Here is a 12,638-nt window from a genome sequence, read left to right on the forward strand (position 1 = left end):
CCCCCGGGACGCCCCTCACTGCGGGTGGCGAGGGGGCTCGGGAGAGCGGAGTGCTCCCGGCCGAGCTGACCCCTGCTCAGCCGGATCTGCTCATCGGACCCAGGCCCCGAAACCCTCCTCGGGAGCCGGTCCCGCACAACCCCAGCCGCCTCTCGGAAATGCCCTCCGTGCCATTCCAATCGGTGCGGAGGGGTTTCCTGTATGGGCTGCTCCTGCACACTCTGCACTTCCTCACCCTCGTCAGCTGGCCGGACACGCCCTGGCGGTCCGCGTTGTCATCTGGCGGCGAGGGGAAACCCCGATGGAGGTCTCTCTACATCGGGGACCTGGGGTGGAGGGTGTTGCACAGGGCAGTCCCGTGCAACAGACTGTTAAGTCAGTTCACGGACTCCCAGGCCGCCTGTACTTTCTGCGGCCTGGACGAGTTCGTGTTTCATGTATATATGGAGTGTGCGAGGTTGCAGCCCCTGTTTGAGTATCTGAAGGGGCTGCTCCTCAAGTTCTGGCTGCACTTCAGCCCCATGCTCCTGATCTTTGGGCACCCGATGCGGAAGGGCGTGGGCCGGGAGGAGGATCTCCTCGTCGGTCTGCTCCTGGGCCTGGCCAAGGTGGCAATTCACAGGTCCAGGCTGCGGGCCATCGGGGGGTCCGTCCTCCTTGATTGCCTGCCCCTCTTCCGCGGTTACGTTCGCGCCTGGGTGTCCCTGGAGAAGGAGCATGCGGTGTCCGCCGGTACGCTTGAGGCCTTCCGCGACCAGTGGGCACCGCAGGGACTGGAGTGCATAATCGCGCCGAGAATGGCATTTTAGTTTGAGTTTTTGGTTTATTTATCTGTTTTTGTTATTTTAAAAATGTAAATATGTATATAAAAGGGGCCTGAGGAATAAAGGCCCCCTTGACATGAAATATATAAAAGGTGCCTGGGATATAAAGGCCACCTAAAAAAAAAAGAAAAAGAAAAAACGGGGTTAGATACAGAGTAAAGTTCCCTCTGCACTGCCCCTGGAAAGTGCAGCTAAACTCCCCTTTGCAACTCAGTCCTGGCAAGTGGCCACTGGGGTTGAGGTATCTTATCCCAATAAACTGCAGGAGCTTCAGGACTAGAGGGGGAAGGGGGACAGAGTGAAGAATTTCACTCTTGAAGGAGTCTGGACGCTGCCCAGTGAGAGCAAGAAGTCAGATTGGGTTCTCCTGCTTGTTTGAGCTGTGCACATGCTGTAAAGATACAAAGTGAGATGATGTGGATCATTGCTCCGTGAGCATCCGACATTGCCGCTCACGCCTGCTCCCAACCTCTGCACAGGAACATCATCCCTTTAATTCTGGTCAGTCCCTGACCTCCGCCAGCTCGCTCTGAGCAGACTACTCCACCCAGCCCGTCCAGATTTCTGTGAAGTAGCAGCTTCTGTGGGATGGAAATTTATTCAGAGTGAGGGATGTGCTGTCCAACTCGAGGCAGCTGCTAATTCTATTGCTCCCATGAGAGCCTGTTTCTTTCTCCCTCACACTGTAACTCATGCACTCGCTGTCTCTCTTCCTCTCATGCTTTCCTTCTCTCTTTTGTGCCTTTTTTGCTGTCTCTTTATCCCTCTCTCGCTCTCTCTCCTTCAAAGTGTCTCTGTCTCTTTTGCTGTTTGGTCTCTTTTGCAGTGTCTTGTTTGCTTCCTCTCTCGCTCTCTGTCTCTCTTTTGCTGATTTTGTTTGTCTTTCACCATCTCTTTCTCTCTCATGGTCTCTCTTGTCTTTCTCTCCCTCACTCGAGCACTCTCAGATGCATTGTAGCACCCTACTAGCCCGAGATCAAGGAACTGAGCACAGACACGATGAGACTGTGGACATTCTGATCTGTCAGGCTCTGATACAAAATGGGGTGGTTCCTTCCCCACTGAACCAGCTTTGAGACAACTTGCATTTATAAAGCACCCTTGGAATGTAGAAACACATCCTAAGTTGCTTTACAGAAGTGTAATGAGTCAAGTGCAACAGCTGGAATTGTGGAAAGTACTCTTGGACAGGCAGCTACACGCTGATCTGACTGAGGGTCAGTGAGGGTTTCAGAGCTTTTTTGACCGTTGCTTTGATCGTCAGGTTATGATTCCGGCAGACAATAACCAGCAGGTTCAATATTAGGACCAGTCAGGTGGATCACGGTGGTGTTTTCTGATCCTCTAAGGATCTATCCTTGGTCCCCTCTTATTTATTATCTACATGCTGCTCTTCGGCGACATCATCCGAAAGCACAGCGTCTATTTTCATCGATATGTTGCCGATACCCAGCTCTACCTCACCACTACCTCTCTCAACGACTCCACTGTTACTAAATTATCAAACTTATTTTTTTATTCGTTTGTGGGATGTGGGCGTCACTGGCCAGGCCAGCATTTATTGCCCATCCCTAATTTCCCTTGAGAAGGGGTGGTGAGCTGCCTTCTTGAACCGCTGCAGTTCATGTGGGGTAGGTACACCCACAGTGCTGTTAGGAAGGGAGTTCCAGGATTTTGACCCAGTGACAGTGAAGGAACATTGATATAGTTCCAAGTCAGGATGGTGCGTGACTTGGAGGGGAACTTGCAGGTGGTGGTGTTCCCATGCATCTGCTGCTCTTGTCCTTCTAGGTGGTAGAGGTTGTGGGTTTGGAAGGTGCTGTCTAAGGAGCCTTGGTGAGTTGCTGGAGTGCATCTTGTAGATGGTACACATTGCTGCCACTGTGCGGCGGTGGTGGAGGGTGTGAATGTTGAAGGTGGTGGATGGGGTGCCAATCAAGCAGGTTGCTTTGTCCTGGATGGTGTCAGCTTCTTGAGTGTTGTTGAAGCTGCACTCATCCAGGCAAGTGGCTGATGCTGAAATGAGAACACAAAGTGCCGTAAATACTCAGCAGGTCTGGCAGCATCTGTGTACAGAGAAACAGTAGTGTTTCAGGACTGCGACCCTTCATCAGCACTGGAAGTGGATCACAATCCTGACTTGTGCCTTGTGGACAAGCTTTGGGGAGTCAGGAGGTGAGTTACTCACCACAGAATCCCCAGTCTCTGACCTGCTCTTGTAGCCACGGTATTTTTGTGACAGGTCCAGTTCAATTTCTGGTCAATGGTAACCTCTAGGATGTTGATAGTGGGGGATTCAGCGATGGTAATGCCATTGAATGTCAAGGGCAGATGGTTAGATTCTCTCTTGTGGCACGAATGTTACTTGTCACTTATCAGCCCAAGACTGGATATTGTCCAGGTCTTGCTGCATTTCTACACGGACTGCTTCAGTATCTGAGGAGTCATGAATGGTGCTGAACATTGTGCAATCATCAGTGAACATCCCCACTTCTGACCTTATGATGGAGGAAAGGTCATTGATGAAACAGCTGAAGATGGTTGTGCCTCGGACACTACTCTGAGGAACTCCTGCAGTGATGTCCTGGGACTGAGATGATTGACCTCCAACAACCACAACCATTTTTCTTTGTGCTAGGTATGACTCCAACCAGCAGAGAGTTTTCCCCCCGATTCCCATTGACTCCAGTTTTGCTAGGGCTCCTTGATGACATACCCGGTCAAATGCCACCTTGATGTCAAGGGCAGTCACTCTCACCTCACCTCTTGAGTTCAGCTCTTTTGTCCATGTTTGAACCAAGGCTGTAATGAGGTCAGGAGCTGAGTGGCCCTGGTGGATCCCCAACTGAGCATCACTGAGCAGGTTATTGCTGAGCAAGTGACGCTTGATAGCACTGTCGACAACACTTCCGTCGCCTTGCTGATGATCAAGAGTAGACTAATTGGGTGGGTTGGATTCGTCCTGCTTTTTGTGTACAGGACATACCTGGGCAATTTTCCACATTGCAGGGTAGATGCCAGTGTTGTAGCTGTACTGGAACAGCTTGGCTAGGGACGCGGCAAGTTCTGGAGCACAGGTCTTCAGTACTATTGCCGGAATGTTGTCAGGGCCCATAGCTTTTGCGGTATCCAGTGCCTTCAGCCGTTTCCTGATATCATGTGGAATGAATCAGATTGGCTGAAGACTGGCATCTGTGATGCTGGGGACTTCAGGAAGAGGCCGGGATGGATCATCAACTCGGCACTTCTGGCTGAAGATTGTTGCAAATGCTTATCCAACATCCAGTACTGGATAAGCAAAAACGTACTCCAACTGACCATTCGGAAGACTGAAGCCATTGTTTTTGGTCCCTTCGAAGACTCATTCCACAGCTACCGATTCCATCCCTCTCGCTGGAAACTGTCTGAGGCTGAACCAGACTGTTCACAACCACAGTGTCATTTGACCCTGAGATGAGCTTCTGACCACATATCAGCACCATCACTAAGACCACCGATTTCCACCTTTGTAACCGCCTGACACATATATTGAAATATATAAGATCCTGAGGGGTCTTGACAGGGTGGATGTGGAAAGGATGTTTCCCCTTTTGGGAGAATCTAGAACTGGGGGTCACTGTTTAAATTAAGGGGTCACCATGTAAGACAGTGATGAGGAGAAATGTTTTCTCTCAGAGGGTCGTCAATCTTTGGAATTCTCTTCCTCAAAAGGCAGTGGAAGCAGAGTCTTTGAATATTTTTAAGGTAGAGGTAGATAGATTCTTGACAAGCAAGAGGGTGAAAGGTTATCGGGGGTAGGTGGGAATGTGGAGTCGAGGTACAATCAGATCAGCCATGATCTTATTGAATGGCAGAGCAGGCTCGAGGGGCCGAGTGGCCTACTCCTGCTCCTAATTCCTATGTTCATATGACACTGTCCATGCCTCATCTCATTTGCCGTTGAAATCCTCATCCATACCTTTACCTTAATCCTGACCGGACTCCCACATTCTATCCTCCATAAACTTGGGGTCATCCAAAACTCTGCTGCTTGTGTCTAAACTCACACCAAGTCCCGTTCACCTATCACCCCTGTGCTCGCTGACTGACATTGGTGCCCAGTTAAGCAACACCTTGATTTTAAAATTCTCATCCTTGTGTTCAAATCCCTCCATAGCCTCACCCCTCCCTATCTCTGTAACCTCCTCCAGCCCCACAACCCTCTGAGATCTCTGTGCTTCTCCAATTCTGGCCTCTTGAGCGTCCCCCATTTTAATTGCTGTGCCATTTTTTCCCCAAAAATATACTTTATTCATAAAAAATTTGTAAAAAAATACATTACAAAACAGTTCAAAACAACACCAAGTTGACATTCCAAGCAAATGAATTCAGTTTTCATCAATACAGGAGTGAGTTGCCTCACAACCCTTCCATTCCATTTTACATGCCATGTACATTTTACAGCTAAACCATATTCGGTTTATACAGCCATGGGTTTTCCATGGGTCCATCCCCTCAGTTCATTCTGGCGGGAGGACCTTACGCAGTGGTCTTTCCCCATCACCAGTGGTGGCCGAGCCTTCATATACCTGGGCCCTAAGCTCTGGAATTCCCTCCCGAAACATCTCCACCTCGCTTTCCTCCTTTAAAACATTCCTTAAACTTACTTCTTTGACCAAGCTTTTGTCCATCTGTCCTCATATCTCTTATGTGGCTAGGTGTCAAATTTTGCTTTATGATGCTCCTATGAAGCGGCTTGGGACATTTTATTACTTTAAAGGTGCTTCATAAATACAAGTTGTTGTTGCTGTTGTACATATTTCCATATTCTGATAATTTCAGGACTCCACAGCAAATGTCAGAGCCAAGGAAAAAGACTGACTGAGTAATCCAACTTTAGAAAACCCTGGAATTTCTTTTACACTGAGTCCAGCCGCAGGAAGCGGAATGCATGCCCGCCCACTCTCTACCCTTCCTGCTCTTGAGGCATAAGATCTGATAAGAAGGGGAGTTCCATTACCAATCTCAAATTCTGCATGAAATAGAACATTTCCTGAGACTTTAACTGGCTGATGGCCAACCTCATGTTTCTTGTTCCCTTTGTGATATTATTTTAACTTGAAGCTGGATCTCCCTGTTCACTGGTGTTTGATGGGGACAGTGTAGAGGGAGCTTTACTCTGTATCTAACCCCTTTTTTTTCTTTTTTTTTTAAGGTGGCCTTTATACCCAAGGCCCCTTTTATATTTTTCACATCGAGGGGACCTTTATTCCTCAGGCCCCCTTTATATACATATTTACAGTTTTAAAATAACTTTATTAAAACCAGATAAATAAACAAAAAACTCATTCTCGGCATCAACAATGCACTCCAGTCCCTGCGGTGCCCACCGGTCGCGGAAGGCCTCAAGCGTACCGGCGGACACCGCATGCTCCTTCTCCAGGGACACCCGGGCGCGAACGTAACCGGGGAAGAGGGGCAGGCAATCAGGGAGGACGGACCCCCCGACGGCCCGCAACCTGGACCTGTGAATTGCCACCTTGGCCAGGCCCAGGAGCAGACCGACGAGGAGATCCTCCTCCCGGCCCAAGCCCCTCCGCTCCGGGTGCCCAAAGATCAGGAGCGTGGGACTGAAGTGCAATCAGAACTTGAGGAGCAGCCCCTTCAGATACTCAAATAGGGGCTGCAACCTCGCACACTCCGTATAAACGTGGAACACGGACTCGTCCAGGCCGCAGAAAGTTCAGGCGGCCTGGGAGTCTGTGAACCTACTTAAAAGCCTATTGCACGGGACTGCTCTGTGCAGCACCCTCCACCCCAGGTCCCCGATGTAAAGGGGGAAGACTCCCGCGTAGAGAGACCTCCATCGGGGTTTCCCCTCACCGCCAGATGGTAACGCGGACTGCCAGGGCGTGTCCGGCCGGCTGACGAGGGCGAGGAAGTGGAGAGTGTGCAGGAGCAGCCCGTACAGGAAACCCCTCCGCTCCGATTGGAATGGCACGGAGGGCATTTCCGAGAGGCGGCTGGGGTTGTGCGGGACCGGCTCCCAAGGAGGGTTTCGGGGCCTGGGTCCGATGAGCAGTTCCGGCCGAGCGGGGGTCAGAGGGAGAGAAAGGCGACCAACTGACCAGTCCTCTGGGAAAGATGGATCAGGTCCCGGACCAGGTGGATGTTGTCCTGGATGGACCGGCCCGGGACTGTGTAGGACTGGTCGGGGTGGATCATGTGGGCCAGCACGGAGCCCAGGTGGGTAGACATAGCCCGGGCAAAGATCTTATAATCCGTGCTGAGGAGGGAGACCGGACGCCAGTTTTTAAGCAGGCGGAGATTGCCCCTCTTTGGCAGCAGGACGATGACCGCCCTGCTCCACGAGAGGGGCATCTCCCCGGTCGCCAGGCTTTCCCCCAGGACCCGCGCGTAATCGTCCCCCAGGACGTCCCAGAACGCCCTGAGGAACTCCACGGTCAACCCATCCAGCCCTGAGGATTTGCCCCTTGCGAGCTGGTGGAGGGTGCCAGTCAGCTCCGCCAACGTGAGCGGAGCCTCCAATCCTTCGGCGCCCTCTGGGCTGACCTGCAGCAGGTCCTCCCACAAATCTCTGCGCGCATCCTTGCTGGACGGATCCGGAGAGAACAACGCACTGTAATAAGTACGGACCAGGAGGCCCATTCCCTCTGGATCCGTGATGGAGGATCCGTCGTCGGCCAGCAGCTCAACGAGCTGCTTACGGACCCCCCCCGCCATTTTTCCAGCAAGTAGAAGAAGGGTGAGGCGTGGTCCAAATCTTCCAGGATCTGGATCCGCGACCTCACGTACGCGCCTCGGGACCCTTTGAGCTGCAGGTCCCTCAGCGCGCCCTTCTTCTCTTTGTACGCCTGCCACAGGGCCGTGTCCACGATGGCATGACCGAGGCGGGACTCCAAATCGAGCACCTCCCTCTCAAGGCGCCCGATCTCGGCTTCCCGCCTCTTGGTCGACCCCTTCGCGTACTCCTGACAGAAGACGCGGATGTGAGTCTTGCCCACATCCCACCATAGCCTCAAGGAGGGGAAGCCCCCCTGCTTCTTTCTCCAGTCGGCCCAGAATCGACAGAACGAGTCCCGAAATCACTCGTCCTCCAGCAGCCGGTTGTTAAAGTGCCAGTACGCGGACCCCGCCCGCGTGCGGAACGGAGTGAACTCCACCCACACCAAGCGGTGGTCCGAGCACGGCACCAGCCGCATGGAGGCCGTTGAGATGCGGGAGGCGTACGCCTGCGAAATGTAGAGGCGGTGGATTCGCGACCCCCCTCCTCCAGACCTCCACGTGAAGGCGCTGGGGTCGGGATGGAGATTCCGCCAGACGTCCACCAAGTTAAGGGAGCTGATCAGTCCCCTCAACTTCTCCACCGACGCTTGGCCGCGCTGGGGACCGGAGCGATCCCCCACCTCGAGGGTGCAGTTCACAAAGTGGAGCGGCACACTACCCAGGCGAACGGCGAGGTGGAGCAAGCGGCCCGGCACTAGTTCCTTGACCCCCAAGATCTCCGGCTGAAATGTCGGGGCCAACAAGATAGCCAACCCACTAGAAATAGGGGTGAGGTGACTCATGTAGACCCCACCCTGCCACTCCAGGAGCCAGGTGGCTTTGTCTCCCGGAACAGTGTGGGTTTCCTGCAGAAAGCTCACCGCGTATCTCCCTTCCCTAAGGACTGAGAGATTGTGAAATCTGCGGTGAGACCCCCTGCTGCCATTGATGTTGAGGCTGGCTATGGTTATCTTCATGTCAAAGGTACTTAAAACCCGTCACTGTGAGGAGGGAGTGGAAGTGCACCTGGCCTTCCACTCCCCCAGCAACCCATTGAGGAACACATTAAAACGGCGCCTCTCAACCAGTTTCACGCCCACGCGCTTGCCTGTTATCTTCAGGGCAGCACGGACGGACTGGATGATCAGCGCCAGATTCGACCAACGGTCGAGGGCCAGCTGAACTTTATTGCGGCAGCCCCTGCAAACCGCGAGGAAATCCCGGAGTTCCGCCGTGGGGATGAGAGGAGATTCGGTGGGAGGCACGAGGGCCTCCACCACCTCACTGGCGATGGAATCAAGATCATCCTCCGTGTCCCCCACCGAATCCCTATCCTCCTCCGGGTCGTCACCGCCAGCGGCCGACACGCCCACCGCACACTGTGGGGCGGACGTCCCGGCTGCGCCAGCTGGTCCCGCCTCCGTCACGATCCCACCCCCAGGATCGATGGCGGAGGAGTCCTCTCTGGGTTCTATTGTGAAACTGGAGCCTGTAGGCACCAGCGGTTCAGGACCCCCCTCCACCTCCGTCCCCAGGCCAATGAGTGGTCCAGGTGAGACAGAAGTTCCCGACTCCGGAAAACCAGCCGGAGCCGAGACTGGAGGCGGAGAGAGGAGGCCATCTCCCGCTCCACCAGCACCCACAGGCCCAGCAGATGGGGCAGCATTCTCGGTTATAACCGGGTCGGGTGTCTCTTGGTTGGTGGTGGACTCCGGCTGCGCCTCAGGGCCCCTCATTACCTCTGTGGAGGGGTGCCTTCTCCTCTTTTTCCCACCAGGGCGCAGATGCTCAGAGACCTCCATCTCATCAGAGGCCTCCGCCTCCGCACTCTCTTTTTTTCTTATTCACCCTGGGCCTGAGCCCAGCCCTGGGGCAAGTTGACTCCCCGAGATCGGGCTTTGTGCTGAGCTCAGACTCGGGTAGTGTTACGGTGTCCAGGGGATGCGCCTCTCGATGTTTATTCCTCCTCCGCGCCTTCCTTCCACTTGGACGGTCACCCCCCTCCCTGCCGGAGGCCGTGAAAACCACAGCCTCCGGTACCGACTGAATGGTATCTGGTGGAGGTGTAGGGGGGTTGGGAGGGGGTGCAGCGGCACCACCCTGGGCCGCCGAGTTGGAGTTGGCAGCCGGGAGGTTGGGGCAGTTCTTACGAACATGCCCCACCCCCTTACAGACATGGCACCGCAGCCCATCCAAGGTCCAGAAGACGCGGTAGGCCGTCCCCTGGAACTCGACATTAAAGTGGCCCTCTGTCACCTCCTCCCGCGCCAGCTACATGAATAACTGGCGGCGGAAGGAGTACACATGTCGGAGGCTGTTCTCCCGAAGACTGAGCGGGACTGGGGTGAGCCCCATCTTTACCTCCCCCAGATGGTGCAGGTGGGGAAGGAGGAGCTCACCAGGAATGAAGGGCGGGACATTGGATAGAATGAGCCTTTGCGCAGTGGCCTCCAGGAGGTCCACTGGCAGAAAGGTCCCGCCCACGGTGAGCCCCTTGCTCAGAGCCAGGGACACTGCCCACTCGGTCCTCAGGAATAACACTGCCTTCCCATACATTTTAGAGGCTGCAACAATGGCCGAAGGGCCGACAACCTCGGCCATTGCTTTCACACATGCCTCGATAGTCATGTTCGGGTGGACATAGCTCTTGACTCCATGCTTCGATGTTAATAAAGCAAACGGTGACGGGGCAACAGGTGCAGCTGCAGCAGCCACAGCAGCATATGAACGGGAAGTCCCCGCCACCGGCGAAGAGGGGCTTGCCATGGGGTCGCAGAGCTATGCCCACCCCCAAGAAACAAAGCACACGACAGTTTTCTTAAACACAAACAATATGATGGGGGAGGTGGGGATGGGAGTAGAGGAGGATAGGGTTGAAAAGGACAAGGAGAGGAGAGGGTAGGTGGCTGAGTGATGGAAGAGAACAGCTGCGAGGATGTTACAGTTCACTTGGTGGTTGGAGCACCTTCCTGCAGAGTCTACAGTTCAATCTTCCAGTTAGGGGAGGGCTCTTCGCCCGGGTCGGCTAGAGCCGCCCGGTTCTCTCCCTTTCCTGTTGTTGTCTTCAGCCGGGCAGCTCCAGCCGTCCCGAGCCACACAGTTGGGGGTGGGGAGGGAGCCCCTTTTGTGCAGGATGGCAGATAAACACAAGACCAAATACAAGGGCTCCCTATAGAATTTGGCAGCCCCACCCCTGGATCTTCCGGTGCCTCCTCCCTCCCCCAACAGTCCAAACAACCAGCAGTTCTCTGGTGCTCCAACACCCACCTCTCCAAAATGACTTGCAGGTCTCCTTAATCCTTGAAAAAGTGCAACAATCGCTCAGTAAATGCAGCTGTCTCCACTCTACAGTCACCTCTTTGCAGTTATTCCTCTCTCCTCTCTGCAGTTGCTGCAGCACAGGTGCAGCTGCTCCCCCTGATTGCTGGCAGGAAGTGCTCCAAATTGCCCAGCCAATCCCAGTTTTTTTTTTCTTTTTCTTTTTCTTTTTTTTTGTCTCTTCGTCTCTCTGATAGTGAGACGAGGATTTTGTACCTGTGCTGGGAGTGTTTGATGGGGACAGTGTCGAGGGAGCTTTACTCTCTATCTAACCCCCGTGCTGTACCTTTCCTAGGAGTGTTTGATGCTGAAATGGAAACGTTTTGTGTCCAGTTCTGAAATCCCTCACCACAAGGGCTCTACTGTGTCAGAGAAACGATTTTGATACCTAACCCCAACTTTTTGACACCTTTTTGACTTTTTTCAAACAGATTGGCCTCACAGATGGTGGAGTTCAAACCTCTATGTACCAAGTACGAGTTGGAGTTTGTATCTCTCGGTTTAGTGCAACACGCAGCCTATGAGAGCTGCTCCATTTTATCTGGGATTGTCTTATCAGAGCAGTAGGGGCTTTTAATTAAATATTTGGACACTGCACACATTAACTCTCTAATCACCCACTGTAAACACTCATTGGCCCCTAAAGGGAATTTAATGAATCCAAATTGCGGAGAATGAGTTACCATGGAGATTAAGAGGTCAGGACATTGGGCTCACTGACGGGTTTTCTAGACAATGGGCTTGTGTCGAGCAGTCTCTGATGGATTCTAAAGGTGCATTACTGAGGGCCAGTGTGGGTGGGCTGGAGGTTACAGCCTGAGGCCCAGGAAAGGATTCAATGACCTGCTCTAACACTCACTTTCTCAGCGATATGGGGACAAGGCTGCCCGACTGGATCAGCAAAGGTCGAGTCAGCTTCCTCATGACCCTAGGACAGGTGGAGAGCTCCTCGAACTGGATTGAGCATCCTGCATTAGAGAGAGAAAACTCAGCCAAAGTTCTCACTGCCACTCACTATCTGGTGACTCGAGTTGGAAAATGCTCATTGTGGACATCAAGCGAAGGTGGGATTCTGCTTGGCTGCAATGCCTAAAACAGTTGAATAGCTCTCGATTTCCGTACCCACAAACCCTATCTAAACAAAATAAAGAAAGAAATTTCACAACCTTTAGCCTTCCCAAAGCGTTTTCTGTCCAACAAAGCACTTTTTGAAATATCATCATTGTTGTAATGTAGGAAATGCAGCAGCCAATTTGCACACAGCAAGATCCCACAAACAGCAATGAGATAATGACCAGTTAATCTGTTTTTAGTGATGTTGATTGGGTAATGAATATTGGTCCCAGAGAGCAGGGAGAACTCCCCGGGGCTTACCTTCAAAGGATCTTTTATGGCCATCTGAAAGGGCAGATGTGGCTTTGGTTTAACAGCCCATCAGAAAGGCAGCACTTCCAATAGAGCAGCACTCCCTCAATACTGCATTAGGAGCAGCGGCCTGGATTATGGACTCAATTCTTTAGATTCACAGAAGGGAGAACAGCCCCTTGGGTGGGTTACTGGGATCAATCTAAATGTACCCGAGGAAGAGTCGGGGGAGAAGGAAGGAAGTGGGGATTAGGAGCTCACCCCAGAACTGGGGATTGAATCTGTGACTTTCCATCTCTCTAGAACTCAGTACCACATCAATCAGGACATTTACACATTGATATCGGGGGCTGACACATTGAAATT

The 12,638-nt window shown here is 52.8% G+C and overlaps 1 protein-coding gene across 1 annotated transcript in view; it reads left to right on the top strand.

The window, feature by feature from the left end:
- LOC137380299 (laminin subunit beta-2-like) overlaps window positions 1-12,638 on the top strand; it is a 283,335-nt gene that overhangs the window by 26,055 nt on the left and 244,642 nt on the right. The gene's annotated exons all lie outside the window — the stretch shown is intronic.

This window comes from Heterodontus francisci, chromosome 19, assembly GCF_036365525.1.
Source record: "Heterodontus francisci isolate sHetFra1 chromosome 19, sHetFra1.hap1, whole genome shotgun sequence".
NCBI lineage: Eukaryota > Metazoa > Chordata > Chondrichthyes > Heterodontiformes > Heterodontidae > Heterodontus > Heterodontus francisci.